Source organism: Corvus kubaryi, unplaced genomic scaffold, assembly GCF_017639235.1.
Source record: "Corvus kubaryi isolate FWS band 111438036 unplaced genomic scaffold, C.kubaryi_AGA036_p1.0 132, whole genome shotgun sequence".
NCBI classification, from domain to species: Eukaryota; Metazoa; Chordata; class Aves; order Passeriformes; family Corvidae; genus Corvus; species Corvus kubaryi.
This window is the reverse complement of record NW_024580666.1, coordinates 6,852,760-6,872,308: the sequence shown is the minus strand read 5'-3', so window position 1 is coordinate 6,872,308 and position 19,549 is coordinate 6,852,760. Positions and strand designations below refer to the sequence as shown.

At 43.2% G+C, this 19,549-nt stretch overlaps 1 long non-coding RNA gene across 1 annotated transcript; it reads left to right on the top strand.

Annotated features, from left to right (window-relative positions):
* Nucleotides 1–44: 44 nt before the first annotated feature.
* Nucleotides 45–8,508, top strand: LOC121666137. The gene is made up of 2 exons (XR_006016588.1): nucleotides 45–1,144; nucleotides 3,112–8,508. It is a non-coding gene; the product is annotated as an uncharacterized LOC121666137 (long non-coding RNA).
* Nucleotides 8,509–19,549: the final 11,041 nt, after the last annotated feature.

The following is a 19,549-nucleotide window of genomic DNA, read 5'->3' as shown; positions in this document are numbered from 1 at the left end:
GGCGCGGGCCGGGGGCTGCGGGGCGGCAGCGGCGGCCGCGGGGGCGCCCGGCGGCGGCAGGAGCGGCGGTCCCCGCGGGGCGCGGCGACAGGACGGGCAGCCTCCTCCAGCCTCCCGGCTCGCTCTCTCATCACTTCTGTTTCTCCCAGCCACAGCCCTCACACTTTTCTTTCTCGATCCCCCTCTTCCTGCCCCCCCCACTCCCACCTTCTCCTCCTCCTCCTCCTCGCCGCTCTCTCCCGAGCACTGATTTGTTTCAATAAATCGAGCCCAAATCCCCCGGTGGCAGCCGTCTCCGTCTCCTCCTCCTCCTTCCCCTCCCGCTCCCCTCTCCGCCTGGCTCAGCTTGATGCTGCTCAAGTTGTGATGCAGCCCAAAAAACCGATCCCCTTCTCCTCAATCCGAGGCAAAGGCGTGTTTTCCCAGCTGCCTTCGCCTCCGCTTGCAAGCCCCCCACTCAGCCCACCGGCGCCGCTAACCCCATCACTGCCCCGGCTCCAGCCGCCGCCTCCGCCCGGCTCCTGAAATAGCCCCGCGGCTGCCGGGGCCGCTCCGACTCGGCGCTGCCCGCCCGTGCGCAGGATCCGCCCCCTCTGTCAACCAGCCAGGCTGCTCTCCTCCCGCCCGGCAAACTACTTTCCTCGCACGCTTTATTATAGGAACGCCTCTGCCAGCCTCTTCCTATCAGAAAGCCTCATTTAGGGAGAAATTTTGATCTCCCAGCCATGAGCTATATGGTGTTGCTCGTTTTGGTTGGGTTTCTTTTTTCCCCGAAGCTAAGATTTCATGAAAACCCTCTCTCCAGGGACTGGCAGCAACAAAACAACAGCCACCGCATTATCTCTCTGCTCAAGGCAGATACAGGTTCACCTAGAGGCAGAGCCGAGTATCCGAGGATATCAGCAAGTTCCTGGCTCTGGCTGTACTACAAAAGACAGATCCGTCCTTTTGGAACAGGGAGATATGAAACTGCAGCCCTTACATTTGCAAAGCACCCGAAGAGTAAATGTAAGGGAGGAGAGGCTCAGGCGTGGGAAAGAGGCACAGCCTTAATGGAAAGAGCAGAGCAGCACCAGCCGGGATGTTTCCGCTTCTTCTGCGGACCTTGGAGTAGTCTCGGTGGCTGCCTTATCAGACGAAAGTGGTAAATGCGTGCTTAGCTTCTGAAGTCCTTGGGAGGCTCGGATCATCCGCGTCGGGACGTCAGGGACTGCAGCGCGCTCGGGGGAGGACAGTCCCGGAGGCTTGAGGGGAGGGATGGGAAGGTGGGCAGTACTCTGCGGCGCTGCAAGTCCCCCGCTCCGCTCATCTGGGCTCAAGGCATTACCCCGAAAGGCAAAAGCCCCAAGGTCTGCTGGAGCCTGGGGGCACGGGGCACCACGGGGCGGGTGGCCAAAGAGAGACCAAGCGGCTGGTTCTGGCAGTGCCAGGCCGGGGCCGGGGCCAGGCCACGTTGCCCAGGGAAGAGAAAGGACCGCTCGGGCATCCCCGTGTCCTTTCTCCCGGTAAAGGAGGGGAACACTGATTTATCCTGATGAATAGCACTGCCGCATGAGTATGCAACAGGTAGTCCTTACTTTGTAAAGGCTGCAAAGGTGAAAAAAAATGATATTCAAATCAGAGCTGTATTTACAGGTCTCCAGGAATTGGGAGCAGCTCCACGGCAGCGCCCCGGGCAGCCGGCGTGGGCAGCGGGGGCCGGGAGAGCGGTGATGGGCGGGATGTCGGCGGGGCCGGGGGCGAGGGCGGCTCCAGCCCCGGGAGGAAGCCGGGGCTTGGAGCGACAGCGGAGGGGGAGGAGGTGGCCAGGGTCCCTCCCCGTCCCCGGGTGAGGGACAGACCTCCTGGGCAGGGCGGTGCGGTCCTTCCGCGAGTGGGCAGGCGATGAAAGCTCTGCGCCGGGGCACCGAGCAGTGATGCCATGCTGGGTTGGGTGCTTTTTTTAATCTCTTGAAAAGTCCACTTCTGTTAGTGCTCTTTATTTCCCACCCGTTGGCATCGCTGCCAGGCGGCTGGGTTCCCGCATCCAAACGTGCCTTCCAGGTCACACGCCAGAGTACCTTTTGTGGCAAAGATTGCACTGGCTGCTGCCGGTGTGTACACCTACTAGAGCTGCTGGCAGGAGTTCGTTGGGCCAAGTCCTTTAAAAATTACAGAAAATACTTTGAGGAGAGGCAAATGCAACAAACCCACTTGCAAGTGTAAGCCCCCTCATTCTCCCTGCGTGTACAACATTAGTAATTTACTCGTTTGGGTGAGATAACCAGAGTATAGAAGCAATATGAAGTGGCTCAGATGACCTAGAAAAATGGCTTATAAAATACAAACTACTGCTATATTTTAATGACATAACATTTGCATCAGGCCATCACACATTATCAATGTTTCCTACCAAGCTGTTGTGCTTCAAGTTGTTTTTTTAATTATTATTTTTAAAATTTTTTTTGTCAATACACTGCTGGGCAGTTCAAGGAATTCTCCCTTACGGGAATGTGAAAGAGAGTGAAAGAAATGGCAGTTGCTGTATTTCATAATGAGAAATAGTAGTTATTATGGAAACACTAAGTATTAAAGATGCCCTACATGAGAGATCTCATAAATGCTGTTTTGCACTACCATATCACCACTCTCACTTGGTTTTGGCTATAAATTCCAAGAATAGATGGGAATTCCAGCTTCACCTACTAGATTTGCAAAGTGTTTATGCCTGTGATGAAAGGGGAACTGCTCTGTGGTAATTTATGAGTACCCTGTTTTGACTTTGCTCCATGAACAGAATGGTTCAATTCAAAAGGAAAATGAAAGGAAAAGTATGGCTCAAGATAAGCCACTTTTCTACAAACAATAGCTGAGGGACAGTGCCAGGCTTCTTTGCACTGGAGGGGAAAAGAATTAGGGATGTGAAAAAAGGAGCACATTCACAAAAGGCTGGGAATTGTCTGGGAGAATTAATCTGAGACATTTAAGTGCTTGACAGAGCCCAGTTTCCTGTGGTTACCTTGTAAATTTTACATTGCAAAGACACAAATAAATACATCTTTTTCTATCTTACTTATCTCCCCCCCCCCCACTAAATACTTTGTTTCAACTGCTAAATGCTTTATGTTTTAGATGTCATGTTATACCGCTGTGCATCACCGACCACGAGCTCCTGCAGGCAAAGAGGACTAAAACTCATCCTGACTTCTGAGGAGGTACCCTTGACAAATAGAGACTCAGAATAATGAAAGGCCCATGACAAGGCAGGGTGACCTCAGAGTGGAAAGGAGACTGGAGAGTAGATACTTCTGTAAACTCTGTGTACCTTTGTGTTCTGTGCATCTTCCTCTCACTGAAACACAGTAATGTTCACTGTCCTGGGCAGCACCAGTTCAACTAGGCACCTTAATAAAGTGCTTTATTTGCATTAATGCTCAAACAAAATCCAGCTGTGGCCCTGAAAACGTGCTCAACAGAATGCGTTAGAGGGAGACGAATGATCAGTCACATCAGGATCCCTTTATGCTATGCTGGCAGTATAAGGCATTTAATAACAAAGAAATGCAGCCCCTGTAGCCCTCCCTGGGCATGTGCCTGGCTGGGTGCAGATGGTAGATTTGTGTGGTATGAGGCCAGCTGTAAGATTTTGGCTGTGTTCCTCTGTCCTCTGCTGTCGTGAAATGCCATTTGGAGATCCCTACGAGAATGGCGTGAATGAGGATAAGACCCTAATATGAAAGCTCAGTACATACCACAGAAATCTCCATTGGGCTAGGCAAATGCCCAGTAAGAATTACTGGTATCATATTACTTATTTATTTATATCGAAACATTTTTTCCTTTACTTAAAACTCGTTATTTGTTCTTACAGGAACACACAGTCACAGACAACCAAGACCCCCCTAATTCTCCTCTCTCTTTCTTTTAATTTGTTTGTAATGTCCAATTGTTTTCTCTTATCGTAAATTAGTCATGCACTCCCTCCTGGTGGAATGGTTTCTTACATGCTTGTGTAGCTCTTAACATAATAGGACGTCTGGGTGTTGGTTGAATAATACAAATAATCAGACACAACACTTTTACAACACGTTTATTTTGGCAATGCTGATATCCTTTGTCTGATTAATGCTGACATTTGATAACTGAGCTGTATTTGCACAAATAATTATGAAAAGTAGATGCTAAGCCTGACTACTTAGATTAGCTATCACACATCTTACAAAGCACAAGACAGTTTTTGGCAGTGTAGGACTGCCTAAATTCTTTTCTAGGGCTGAGGCACAAGAGAGTTTACAATTACTTAGAAAAGATGTGAAGAGGCTCAATCTAAATGTAAATTTGTCCCTCACCAGCCCATCTTACAGTAGCCTAAGCCTAAGCTGTTATTTTCTCCTATTTCAAATCCCTATTTGAGATCTTCAATGACACCATAAGAGCAGCCAACTTATAATGGCCAGGCTCAGAGTTATAAGGGAGGACTGATGTTTACAGAGCTAAATCAAAATACTAAATGAAGACACAAATGCATCCATACAGGCCATATGTATGGATAACCTAGCATAAGTCTGGTTGAGTCTATCATTATTCCCCCTTTATATGTTGCAGATCACGAGCTGTAATTTCTTTGTGGGCACATTGTGCTCTGTGATTATACCATCCCAGAGGAATCCTAATCAGGGCCAGCAGGTGTTAGAGTGACACGTTAACAACAGCAATGAGGCATAGCTTCCACAGAAAAATGTGTGACATTTTCAAGTTCACAAATCCTGTTTTGTTTTCTTCTTTTTTGCAAGTTCTCCCTCAACCACTCTCTCTCCCTGAGGGATTCAAAGCCCCAAAGACCTTTTTTAAGCTTTATTCTTGGTCCCAGGAGTTATATCTAGATTTTCACTTCTTGCTCTTTATTTGTACAAAACCTGATTATTAAAGGTCTCAGTTCTTCACCGGAGCTTCTGTCCCACAGTAATGATATCACTAATTGCCGTAACTCAATCATGGAATGGAAATAATTGCATGACTAGCTCCTGTAAGGGACTTTAGCAGTAGAAGAAGAGCATAGGGAGATGTTAGGCACATTCATCCAAAACTGTGATCCCCCAAAATCCATCAGCCAGCCCTACAGGCTCCTAACTCTGTTGGTAATCTTAATTTTGGCCATAAAGCTCCAGGGGTGACCAGAGCTTTTTCTCTGTATTTGTCCATGCCTGCTCATTCAGAGCCAGAAGTGGAGCCCCTGGGCATTGTGCAGTTATCACCAACGTTTCTATAGGGATTTTTGGGGTCCACACAAAACACAGAGGCAATCAGCTTTGATGAGAGAACAGCAGTACCTCACCTCTTGCAGAGGTGGCCATGTGACAGGGCAGCAAGTGAGAAGCCTGATTTCGAAGCCTTCCTCAGACTGCAGGGATTAAAGACCAAACCCTTAAATACCAAGGGGCTGGTGGGGCTTGATGACTGCTATCAGTAATTCCTGCTAGTGCTGAGCCTTTGGGTGTGCGTGTGAGAAACCTCCTGGGATCAGGCTCAGGTTGGGAAGCAAACGTGTCTCTTGCACCCTTGCTGGGGAGAGAGCTTGCGCCTCCCTCTGCAAGCAGCAGGTGGTTCCCATAGGTGAAGCCATCCCTCCTCTTCCCAAACATGGAGCTACCTCTTCTCCCAGTTCCTCCAGCTCTGAGTTAGTGCTACCCAGGCTGAAATCTACAACCCAGCTACAGGTGGGTGTTCCCAAGTGTGCACTGTTCCTCTTTCAATATCCAAGGAAATGTCAAAGAGACAGAATGTAAAGTCTTTTATGTTCAGCACCACAAAGGCAGAGTTTTTCCAGTCTGATGCCTGCTTGAGAGTCACAAAAGTTCATGCTGAGGTCTGACTTGGTCTGTTACCCATGGTTCCATCTCTGCAGAGTACAGCCAGCTGTCATTTCTAGTGGGCAAATAACCTCCAAAATTATGTATCATGATATTGTACCAAGGAGCATATACCCTGCTGTTAGAGTTATTACCTCTTTTAGAACTAAACAAAGAAAATGTGGTTTCCAATAGTAATACATTTATACTTTTTCTCCTCACAAACCACCTGTGATGTCAATAAACACCCACATGCACACTTCAAAATGTATCATCTGCTTCCCATTGTAGGCACAAGTACTTAGGATCTGCTATTGTCCATAGCACACCACTGTGTGCCACTCATTTTCCAGCTCCCTAACTTTCAAAGGATCATTTATGTTTGACAACATGCAACAGGGAGAGACAAAATAAGTCAAAAACCACTGAGACTCAAAGGCTGTCTCTAACCATAGGCACCAGAAAAGGAATAGCTTGTTTTGGGTCTTCCATCATGGACTGTGTGGAGCTGGCATAGAAAGGTAGTGTTAATTTATCAGGTATTCAATGGGGAAAAAGAAAGATGGGTCATACACTTGTTACTTACTGAAGATGGATGCTTTTCACAGTTTCTGGTTATTGAAATTGATATGCATTACTGGATACACTGTTTGTAAGATAGTTTGATAGAATCTCAACACCAGAAATATTTCCCAGAATTATGAGACATTTTAAAAGCCAAGGAGCCAGACTAATAAGATGCCTGTTGGTTGGCAGGGTGACCAGTTTGGCTATCCTGCAAGGAAAGTGTCACCTTTCACTGAGCAAAACATCAGTCTTAGAATATTACAAATTATCCATTTCTAATGGTACAGTTGGCTGAAGAAAGCTACAGAAAATATCATATTCTGCACACACACATACCTCTGATAAGTAACCAATACCCCAATATAGCAAACATTTAGTAGGATTAACTTCCTAGATATATCTCTGCCAAATTTAGCTATTAGAGTCAGTATTTTTCCACAGTGCTTCATTCCCACTTGTATTATTTCCTCCTATCCTTAGCACTTCTACAACAATTCTTTTCTGACCATGACTAAGGAGGTGGTTCCCAGCCGAAACTAACCCCACATTTTCATTCATTCGCACTTCAATTCCTCCTAAGATGCATGGGCAGACATGCTGCATTTTTTGCTTTACCTCTTTTCAGTAATTTCTATAAATCTACCTCCATTTTATCTAAACCTTTAGGACCTGTGGCTTTAGTCCCAGTTCCCTTCAAAGCTGTAGCCATTTTTGATTTAAGTCTGTTTTTTGAGACAGCTGCTCCTTATTTTTTTCCCGCCTCTGACAATCCCAAACAATTGCTTCTTACAAATACTCTGACTGTCATGGTTTAGGACTTCCTTTGTCCTCAGTGCATCTGCTGTTCTGTTAGGGCTCAGAAAAGCTGATTGCTGAAGTCTGCTTCACAATTCCTGTGTTTCTACATGGAATTTCCTCTCCAGCTCTCCTATCCACATATGGGGCATGTCATTGCATTCCCATGTGACATGCAAGCTCTCGATTATGCAGCACCTTTGAGGCAAGCACACAGCTACCTCCTGCAGTTTAGACTCAGCTGAGAAGGCTCCACGATGAGTTGAGGAATCAGGGATTTTTAAGGAGCATGCAAACTGTGTTTAAGGACCAAAATTAAAGGCTCAGAAGAAGCAGAGCCAATGAGCAGGAATGCATTATCCTGACATAAAGAGAAGTATAAGCAAGTAGAGACTGATTTCCATTCACTGGAGGAATGTTTGGAAGATGGACCATTGATTGTGGGAAACGTGGAAGAATACAATACCTACAATCTCAACACTATAACTCACCAAGAATGGTATTAGGGGTATGCTCAGGGTTCTATGCTCTTTCAGTATATATGTAATTAATTTTTGACTTTAAATAAATATGCTAGCACCTCATTTACAGAAGCCAAAGAAGCAGCTTTGCTTGCTTTCTTGTCTTGTAGGGTATTACAGTTTGTTTCTTATCAGTAGCAGAATGGAGAGTCCAGGTGTTTCCCTGCACCTGTAACAGATGGTTCAACAATAAAGATGTTCACTAAACCAGGGACCTAATATTCTCTGAAAAATATCCTCAGATCAGCAGACCCTTGTAGCATATCCAAGAGGTGTCATTAGGACTGAATTATTAGAATTTCAAAAAAGGCTCAAAAATTTGACATGCTGTATCTTTAAAACACTTTGGGGGTTTTCTCTTTTGAGGCTAGATTAAAGCAGTTCTTTATATAATTTAGTATCAGAAATGCTGGTGTTTTATAAAGAATAAGATACAATCTGATAACTAATTGTTTTACTGCTTTTCAGGTTGTAGAGTTGAGCCCAGAATTCTGTTGAAGTGTCTTGCCAGGGCAGGAAAAACAAGGAAGAAGAAAAGCTTTCTAGTTATCTTATTTTGTAAAAAAGCTTGGAGTCTGTTCTCCAGTTTCTGACGGAATAAATATCTCTTTGTCAACTTCTTGCCTGGCAATGGAATTAAAGCTCTGCTAATCTTTATTTAAAATTGTGAGGTGACAGCATGGTGCTAGCACTGACCAACCTTGTGATGTTAAATGTATTTAAATGCCTCACCTGTACAATAATTAGTCCCATACTCATATGAAGCTCTTTTTACATTAAAGACAAGATAATCCAAACCCTCAGTTTATTGGATATGTATCTTCGTCTGGGAGTGATTACAAGTTCACACTGCTGTCCTTCTTACACTGATACTGCAACTTCCTAAATGAATTTTATCCTGACCCTTGTTAAGAACAGGCACTTGTTGGAGAGGTGCCACAGGGGTGGGTGTCCCAGGAGTGTTGCTCACATCTGATGCCAGCCCTCAGCCCCGAGCTGAGGAGGAGACGGGACCCGAGTTTGGTTTTCCACCCTTTCTCCCATCTGTGCTGCTGTGGGCTTGGCTCTCTGTCCCAAGGGCTTGTGTTCTCCACCCCAAGGACGGGCTGGTGAGCTGCATGGTTTGCTCATCTCTAGGTAGCTGGGCCATGTGAATGGTCCAGGAGCGCGGGCTGGAGTGTGGGCTGGAGCCCTGCACATGCTGCCTCTGCTGCTCGTTTCCCTGGAGAACGTTAGATCCACTGACTGTGGTGGCACAGCTTGTGACTGCTTGGGTAAGACTAGATTAAGCCTAGAGGAAAAAAAAGTGTAGGAAGATATCCCTACCAAACCGGGACGTCAGCACAGAAGTGAAATCACAAACCAGCTGCCGCTCTGTGTGAGTGCAGAAGATGATTCAGCATTGGATGCAACACAGACATTAATTAAAAATAATAACAAGAAGCCATTGAGACTTCCATGGAAAATCTAACATTCTTCTAAACATCAAGAGCTTATGAAATGCATAATAAACCATTTAGTTCAAAATTTTCTGAAGAGTTTTTATAACATCTGACTTTGGAGGTTCTTGACAATTCATCTTGTAATGAGCTAACAATTTACCGCAGGGTGACAAGTATGTAGGTATGACTGGAAAAAAGGAAAGCTGTTAATCACTGAACTTGTCAAGGAATATCACAATAGGATTGGCATTTTCAACCTGTTTATTTGAAATTTAGAAGAGAAGGGGAACATCTTCAGTCACCAAATTTGCTCATAGCAAAATACTATTCTGGTGGCTCCAGACTGTGACAGACTCTAGGAAAACCTTAATGAAATTACATAATAGACAATTTTGTGGTAAACTAAGTTCAGACCCATGCAAGACTGGGAACTAGAGATGAGCAAATAATTCTTTCTAAAATGCATTCAGCATATATAGCTTTTGTATGTGTTTGAGAAATGCTGAAGACATTTATGTGAATATGATTGAGATACGTTTCTGAAAGTTTAGAATTAGCTGAATTGAGTGAAGTGAAAAAGAAATATACAGCAGAGTGGAAAATGTGACAGTATGACATAGAACATGGATCAGCCTTTCTTCACCAGTTTTGTATGAGAGGGAACTCTACAGGATTTTGAAAATATAAGCTAAAACATATACTCTGCATCCTAGCTTAGCAGCAATAAGAAAAACTAAGCTAACAAATATAAAATGAAGTTTAGAATAACAACAGGAATAAATACAGAATGAGGGAGAAAAAAATCACATTCTGAAGGGAAACGACAGAAGAACAATAGAGAAGCTCAGAGAGTTTGTAGAGCCAAAATGATCAGTTTGCTATCACAGGAACCTCTTTAATGTTGTCTATTCATTTGGACAAGTCAAGAAAGAGTTCAGTAGTTAAAATCATAACTTTAGTTCGCTTTGGAAAGGAACTACTCTGTGGGTTAAAAGTAAGAAATGTGTTGGTCCCCCAGCCAGTGGGCATTGTAGCTGTGTGTGCTGAGAATAACTCGGAGATGAGAACTGGATTAACTTTTCATCATTTGATGAAGATCTGTGCTGAGCCTGTTTTGGCACTCCTTAGAGATAACTAGCATCAGATTGTAAGTTATATCGCACACCTAGATTTCTGTAAATCTACCATCACACAGCAAAGTAGAAAATTTGGGGGAATGGAGAAAAAATATGGATGAGGAGAAAAAGGAAAGCAACGTTACAAATAAAATTATCTTCCAATAATTAATGAAACACCCCTGTGTCTAGGACATACTTCCTGTTACAGTATGTTTGGAAAACTATCCCAGTGCAGCCTGACAATGACTTGTACCTCCCTCTCTTCCACGTGTCACATGCCCTTTCCAAGTGGGTGAAGAATATGGAGGGCAGGGAGGAGGAAGAGACTGGTGGAGGCTCCATGAGTCACCACAGCTGTGTACAACACCTGCTGGCTGTGCCTCCCTCTAACAAATCCACCCCATACACCACAGACCTTTCTTGCATGAGGATATCCCTCTGCTGTGTTCAGTGGTGCAGAAGCCTTTCATTCCTCTGAGGGTGAGCAGCTTTGCTCCAAGGAGTCTCAGCATAACGTGGCAATTCATGAGGAACACGGCAGTGCAATTCCACTTCAACAACAATGAGTTTATGTTTGTGCCACCTCTCATTTTTAATTCATGAGTACATTAATTTTGTATCACTTGCATCATAACTAGAGCTTTTCCTGCAAAGGAACACTAAGGATTCATTATTTTTATCTTTTTTCCCCACTGTTCTGCTTTGCTCTTAGTAACCTTCTTTACACGAATCAATATTACTTTTCCCAAAAAACAGGCATGTGGGATTTATTCAGGCAAAGTGCTGATTTAAAACTGGGACAATTCCCTTTAGCAATAAACAGTGAACAATGATGTAAAGTGTTATGGTGTGACAGCCATCATCTGAATGAAGAATACACACCTGACTCATCCTTTTTGCTGTCTGTCAACAGCAATACATTTGGATGTGGCAGTGCTTCTGTATGTCACACAACAGGTTGCCTTCTCATTTCTTTTGGACTTTTGTACTAAAAATATGTGCTCTCCACATTCCAAAGATGTTTACCTGTTTTTATAACACTCCTGTTCTTCACTGAAGGCCAAGAAGGATTTGTAACATCTATTAAATCAGCACTTGTTGCTAATTATTTTTATCACATTTTGTAACTTTAAAGCTCCCTTTAGTTGCTTTAATTTTGGGCTCTGTACACCATCCTTTTTCCATTCAAGACAAGAGTTCACTATCTCAGGAGGCAAAGCCATGTACTATTTTAACAGACTCCCAAAGAGATGAAAAAGTTATGAATGGACCTTGTGGTCTAGATGAACACCTATTGTGCTGATGTGACTGTATGAAACACAAAAAGAGGATAAAAGGGGAGGTTCACTTTTGGCATTTAGAATCTTTTCCTTTACTACGCTTTCCCTGAAGCACGTCCCTGCCTTTGTTTAACTCCATCTCCTCCTTTCTCTTCTCTTTTAACTGCTGCTCATTCAGAGTATTAAAATTCCCTTTGTCCTTTGGGCCACATTACTCCTATCTTCAAATCCTTGTCGCCTGCAGCATAATTTTTAAGGTCTGATCCTCCCATCTTTGTGGGGCTACTCCTGCTTCATGCTTCTTTCCAAGCATAAAATATAATTAGAGTAAGAAAGATGCCGGAGGCCTGCAGAGTTTGAAACCATTATGTTTAAGTCTGGCAGTAGGTCAAGGCAGAGATGCAGCTGCAGAACTGCACTTTGGTGTATTTTTTATGCCTGATCTGTAGCAGAGGTGAGTTGTGCAAAGTACCTGCTGAAACCTTTGTGTGATGGGAAATCACAGTGCCAGGAAATATACCACCAAAAAGAGAACGGGAGGAGAGGGGAAAAAAATAACAGCTGCTCATTGAACTCATACCTCACTATGGGATGAAAGAAGGTGACCAGGAAAACCTAGTCATGGGTACTTGGCAGTGTTTTCCTGCCTCACCTCCTCAAGAGCAAGTAATGCCTGTCCATCACAGGAACAGCAGTCACAGCCTTTCATGATGGATACAAACTATGGCTTCAATCTCTCTCTCTTTTTTCCTCCCCAAAATGACACAATTATGGTGTTTACCCTTGAAGAACTTTCAAGAATATATACTCGCTAGTTTGCTGCAAAATTAGTTAAAGACTCAAAGTGATGATATATGTATCCATTCCTGTATCATGCATGGGATATGCTGGGAGGAATCAGGTTACAGTTCTGCTAAGTTAATAAATGCTGTTTTGGGTAATCACTGTGATTGCACAGACTACAGGCAAGCTCAAGACAGGAGTGCAGGTGACACTTCAGTGGTCACTGTGTGATCAGAGACAAGCCAGGTACGTTTTTCTATGTCCAAGCTCATTGTCTGCAACAGTGCAGCTCCCTGGAATGAATCTGGAGTCTCCTTCAGTGACTTACACTTTGGGAGGAACCAAGTGCTACAACCATGAAGGTTCAGACTCGAGTCCTGCTGCTCTTATTTGATATCATATCTGTAGCTTCTTAACAGCCCTGCAAACTCAGAGCTCAGCCCCTAAGCTAGAGGTCAAATTCTCAGGCTGTGTCTCAATGGCTTGATAATGTTCTTTTGAATATGGGAAAAATTCATAGGAAAATACAAACTGTAAACTCAGTATTCAGTAGATTGTATGCTTTACTTTTTATTCTTTGGTATCTTAGTGAATTTGCCCGTAAATCTGTGTTGCTACTGCTTGTTTTATCCGATAAGTGATATTAAATACTGCTATTCTTTTGGCTGGGTATAATTTGTCCCAATTAGTATGTATATTTGAAATTTTACATTGTATTAAATGAAGACTACAACCCAAGCAGAACTATCAAACATAAGGTTAAGAATTTAAATCTATATTGTTAACTCAAGGCCACCACACAGTAAAGAGCAAAGCCTTTTAAAGAATACCACACAATACATTACAGATCTAAGCTTTTCAAAGCAGGATATGCAGGATTACGGCTGCATTTGAGTCCAAACACGATAAAAGGGAAAAACCAAATAGGCAAAACAGGACTACTTTACAGTGTTACATAAGAACTCACACAGGAAAGTAATTCAACCCCTGATTCTATTTTGTAATGGTATCAGGAGGAAAAACAATATCTAAAAACATGAATTTCTTTTTTAATTTGTCCTTATCTGATCTGATACCATAAATATCAAAATGCTTTAATCCAAACTGTATGGCTGTTACCATCACAGCGCCGAGCTCATTTTGTTTGTGAGCCTCAGTCCTGTATTTTCTGTTTCAGCACAATTCAGCATCTCTTCAGTACCAGCTCAGCTCTGACATTTGGGAGTTTGTGACCACTGAAATACTCAGCTTCGTGACGCTTTTCAAATAACCACAGCATTATCTACACTATGTTCTATTTTCAAGCTGGTGACAGATATTCTCAGTACTGACTCAGTCTTGAAGTCCCTCGCATTTTCAGGAGAAAATGCTAAGATTACACTGTCCTTTGGGACTATGTATACTGCCTACATAATATACATCTACTTTGTAAGCAGCTTAGGGTAGGAACCGTGTATTATATAAAGTTGGGTGTATAGCCAATGCCCTTATTTAGTAATAACCCATACTTCCACTCCTCCTGACTGCAGTGCCGGGTGGCAGACTGGGATTTGTTTGTGAGGAGATGAGTGGTAGCACAGTAACATCTACTAAAATGCACTTGTTATTCCTGCCTTTCTCATTCAAAGATGAAGACGGCAAGCAGCCAGCGGCATAACTCCTTGGTAATTGATATGCGTAAGAGGCTCCTAGATCCTACCCATGCCATTCCATCTTCTACCTCCCCAGGAAGAAATGCTGTGATGGAGATGGCAGCATCATCTTCAGGAGGGTACCACTGCTCCTTTCCTTCCCTGTCTCCCTTGCACTCTCCCCCAGGCTCTCAGAGAAATATGTTGCCTTTGAAACTCATGTGCCAGGATATTATTCAAAGATTTATGGTTCCTGATTCTTGCTACAGTCCGCTTTTGCGGTTTTGTTTACTTGGCAGGGTGAGGGAGGGAGGAGGGAGCTGGATTAGCCTCAAAACCCCACAACAAAAGGCAGAAAAGCGCTGCTTTAGGCATTTAATAATCTGCATTTCTAGAGAATTACTGAATGTGCCGGAATTATCTCTGGAAAATCTGGTGTATTCTAAAAGTGTTATTCATAGCGCTTAAGAAACACTTCACGTCAAAATAGATTTGAAATCAACAGGAGTTTAGTTCTGACCTGGTAACCACTGCCACATACCATAAGAGAAGAGCAAAACAAAATGTTCTGGTTTTATTTTACTCTACCTTTAGAAGCATAAACGTTACACTGATAAAAATAATCAGAACCACTGGGATCCGTGCACTGGGAAAAAGAAAGGCAAACACTTCAGGGTTTTGGTCAAGTGAAAAATTTTCTTCCCATTTGTAAAGACCTTTACAGCTGAGAGGGGACTACAGTATTTCCCTCAACATCGTTTGGGGAGAGGACTGGACTATTGCTTTTGTGGATATTTTTTTTTTAGGAGAGGAAGAAAACTACCTAGTCTTTGCTCATGGTATTGGACAGATATCATGCAGTGGCTCAAAATGCTAATTTGCTTAATTGCATTAGTCCACTCCCCTCCTGTTATGGGAATTCAAGCTTCAATGGCAAATTCAACCTCCTAATGAGATTATGGTGACGTTCCAAATATGAGGCTGTGGGGTGGCAAAGGAGCCACGCGTTTCCGTGGTGACTGGCTGAGTGGTTAACCCTGGTAAGATGGGGTGGAGGGGAGAATCAGCCTGAGTGACAGTACTTCATCCTTTAAAGTTCAGTTCGTGTCTGAGCAAAGCAGAAATAGTGCCAAGCAACGACCATCGGGAAATTACCCTTGCTTTAATCTTTGTCTTTTCCAGCTGATGTCAGTAGAAGGGGACAAGACAAAGGACCTCAAGCTGTGGTAAAGATCATTAAAACAGAAGAGTATAAAGCCATGGACATGCCTGTGCCATCTATTAAATATTAATATCAGCTGAATGCAGATATTTTTCTTTGTTATGCTGTTTGATACCATTGTGATTATTACACCTTTTATCCACTTCATGTAGTTTTATTCCTTTTTTAAGCTCCTTTGTAATGAAGGTGCCTTTTAGTCAGCTCCACCAGCTAATCAGATTGCTTTCCCTTCATTACTCACATTGAGCTTTTAAAGCCTGAAGCCTAAGCTAACTGGAATATATGGTCACGATTTAAGTAATGTGGAAGAGCTGAAACTACGCCAGAAACACAGCACATAGCTGTGTTTTTATTGCCTTTGTATTAAGAGCAGGTGAGATGCTTTTGAATCAGGGACTATTCAATCAAAACCATGCCCAATTACTGTACAGGACTATAACAGACGTGTTTATCACTCACATATTTCAGTGGAAACAACTAACAGCCTTTTTTGCCATTTATCCAATAAACTTTGTGAAGACAAATGCAGGGCAATGTTAAAGAGATCATGTCTGTGAATGGAGAACGACAATGATTTTTTGGGAGTATATTATTTTTTCCCAAGGTAAAGATATTTCTGAGTCAGAGGACAATGCTGCCCACATGCAATTAAGGAGTCTATAACCCCCATACACAGATCCCCCGAGCCCAGTTTAGTTCACAGCAGTGCAAATCTAGGGAATTTCCACTGTGGTCAGTAAAGTTAAGCTGTTGTCAGAAATAAGCATAAAGGCAAAATTGTTACCTCTTTTCACAAGCCTGAGTATGTGAGAAAAGATTGGAGGCGCAGGCCCGTGGGCAAACCTGAATGAAGGGCTTCAAGGGCTAGATGAATTCAAAAGTGATAAAAAACTTACTCTGACCACCAAGCACCACTGGCGTGTGATTTGCCTCTCTCCTTTGTGGCTGCTGCCTGGGAGGGTGCTGGTGGGGAACAGCAACCTGGCGCAAGGGCAAGAAGAAAAGGAGAGACCATTACTATGTGACACCACCAGCAGCAACTCCTAATTCCTCCACGCTCTAATTTAGTACGACTGAGAGTGTCATCAATTGCTGAAATCTTTTCACTATTTTTAAACCTTAGGGAGCAAATGGAAATCACATTTTAAAGACGGAAACTTAATTAGGGTTTTTGAGAGCTAGTCATTTACCAAAGGAGAAGCGGCAAGGGCAGCTCTACATTCCTTACCTCTCCTCTGGGAAGGTTTCTGATGTCTGCTGCCGATCCACGCGGTGTTTCTTTTATTGTGGGTTTATCTGTGATGGCTCCCGGCAGATCGGTTTGATGCAGCTGGTCATCAGGATTAAAATGGAAGAATCGATAGGTTTTTCAGTTTGCATTTTTGTTTTCCTTAATTACAGGAAAGCCCGTAATTCTCATAATCACATCCTGACCTTGATTCCCAAGATCATCTATTTTTGAAGATACCTACACTGTAATCAAAGTTGCCATTACGGCTCTCCTAGTTACATGTATAGCTGCTTTCATCTAGCTAGACTCATATTAAAGGTTCCTGCAACATTTAGGCTGCTGAAGTCAATGGCAGGAAGGCTGTTGCAGCAGTGGAGCCCTTACAGCCCCACAGGGGATGATGGGCATCCACTTGTGAGGACCAAGGGCTTGGTGGCCCTTCCCATGACAGCTCCTGTCTCTATGGCTCTGCTGGAGTCACACTTCGGCTTCCTAGAATAATTTGTTACCCCCATCACAACCAATTGTCTGCAGTTAGATATTTAAAACATGATCTTGTTCAGTCCTTCAGCCCAAGTACTTAGTAAGTGCGTGGACAATTTTGCTCATTAAGTTCTCACAGTCCATGTGGGGTGACAGCAGCAGCCACTGCTGTTGCTGTGACACACATTTGCAGCTCCTCCTCTTTAACTCTGGAGTTTTTTAATGGAAATTTTTCTGTCTTGCCTTTCTTTAAGTTTCTTTGTTTCCTGTTGCTCTAGAGATCAGAAGTCATTCTGGTGTAATTCTGAAAGTTCAGCAGGACCAGTAAGTTAACAGTTTAAGAGGTTGAGAGGCTGGGAGGAAGGCAAGATAATCACAGCACCTTCATAAGGTATTTAACACTCAATAAAATACAATCAAATATTTTGATAAATAAATTAGGAGCCTAATCTCTCTTGGCTTTCCTAACAGTGAAAGAGATGACTTGTCCTGATTCCACTTGGTGGAGAAACCTAATTAAAGCATCCAGATTTAGATGAGTTAGTATATGATGTGACGACTCCTTCCCACTCCTGTTCATTTTTCCACTGCTCACATGGGTAGGAAATTCAGATGTATGTTACTATTTTTTTTCTAGCCACGTGATGTGACCCCTTATTGTTAACGAGAAGAGATTAACCTTTTGAAATGTGAGGATGAAATTACACTCTTTTCAGGACTAGAGCCACGAGCTACTATAATAATGTAGAGCCTAGGAAAGAGCTATGGAGACACCCAAATCTCAGATCTGAAATTTGTTCCTATAATGAGAAAACCAGAACACTTATTAAATGGTTATTTAAACAGGCTCAGGATCACAATCCCAACCAATTCTGCTTTGGCCAGGAATAAAGAAGAGTTAAGAGAGCAAGGATGCAAACCCAGACCTCCACCCACAGTTTCAGTGGGAGAAAAATTCATCTTCCAGATGGGTTTTGCCATTGACTAATCCTGCAACAGCAAGAATTTTTATTAGCATTAAGAGGCCTAGGAACTAAAATGAGCTCTTAAAATGCAGCCCCAACACTGTCTGGAACTGAATTTTGGGTGTGTAATATACACTCACAACAGTCTTTGGCTGTACTATGTTTTGAACACAGCTGCGAGCACTCATGTACTTATTCCCTTAGAAACATCCGTCTAGGTTATGGAAACATTAGGAAATATGGTTCTAGAAATCCCTAGAAAATAACTACTAGTTATTATGAGAGACTACTCTCATCTGACCAGAAGAACTGTGGAATATAGACAATGTTATGTGGAAATCAGGGGGGAAAAAAAAGGATATGAAGGCAAAGAAATACCAGGATATACCTTTGTTATGCTGCATTACCATAAAATATAAACAAATGGGAGAAAATGCTCTCATGATTCCAATTCAGAATTTGAGGAATTCCTTAGTTACAGCTCTGCCAGAGGTGAGGGGTAAAGGACACTGCCCTTCTGAATGCCAGCAACATTTTCAGACTACCTGACATAAGCTGAGGCGCTTGTGTGTCCACAGGGGAGGAAGAAAAAGGTATAATGCAATGGGCACTATGTAGGTCCCTCCAATTGTTCTGGTTTAACCCCAGCTGGCAACTAAGCACCACAGAGTCCCAGTCACTGCCCCCCTACCAGTGCAGTGGGGGAGATAATAGGAAGACTCAGACTCATGAGTTGTGATAAAGACAGTTTAATGGGACAGAAAATGAAGAAAACAATAATAATGATAAAATAATTCAAATATACAAATCAAGTGTTGCACAATGAGACAGCTCACACCAACTGGTACCAGTCAGTTCTGGAGTGGTGGCCCCCAGCCAGCTCCCTCCCAGTTCATATACAGAGCATGATGCCATATGGTATGGGATGTCCCTTGGGTCAGCTGGGGTCAGCTGTCCAAGCTTTGTCCCCTCCCAGTTTGTGCCTCTCCAGCCTTCTCACTTCTTCACTCAGCACAAGAAGCTGAGAAGTGCTGTAAGTTGCTCCACAACAATTGGAAACATCAGTGTTTTCAACCTTACTCTCATACTAAATCCAAAACACAGCACTGTACCAGCTACTAGGAAGAAAATTAACTTTGTCCAGCTGAAACCAGGACAGAAAATGCAGAAAATACTTACCTACATTAATGCATCTCCCTTTTAGTTCTACTGTCTTGCACATCACTTGGAATGTCATGTCAAATATTGCAATGCTAGAAAAAGAGGTTTTGCTGCTGTAGTTGATATACTTTCAACAAAAGCTGAGGGCTGAAGTTTTCCATCCACCACAAAAGTAGCCTGATGTTGTATATTTTAGAAACAAGTACATACAGACCATTTCTAGTTGAAAGATGCTTCCACTCATAGGCTAATGCTTTTGTTGGCAAGACCTAGAACATGTTTTTTAGTATTATCAACATTTGTTTCAGTTTCTGTCTTCCATTTCAGCCTGTCTGCTTCTTTCTTCCTTCCTTCTTTTCCATGCCTTCTAATTCTTCTGCTCCTACTGCAATAGTGCTCTGGAGGCTCCTGGCAGTCCTGTCCATGCGTGCATGAGACCTCCATGCTACAGCTCCTTGGATCCTGACCCAAGGGTCTGAGCCCTGCTTGCTGGAGCTGCCAGAGGGCTGCTGGTGTGCAGCT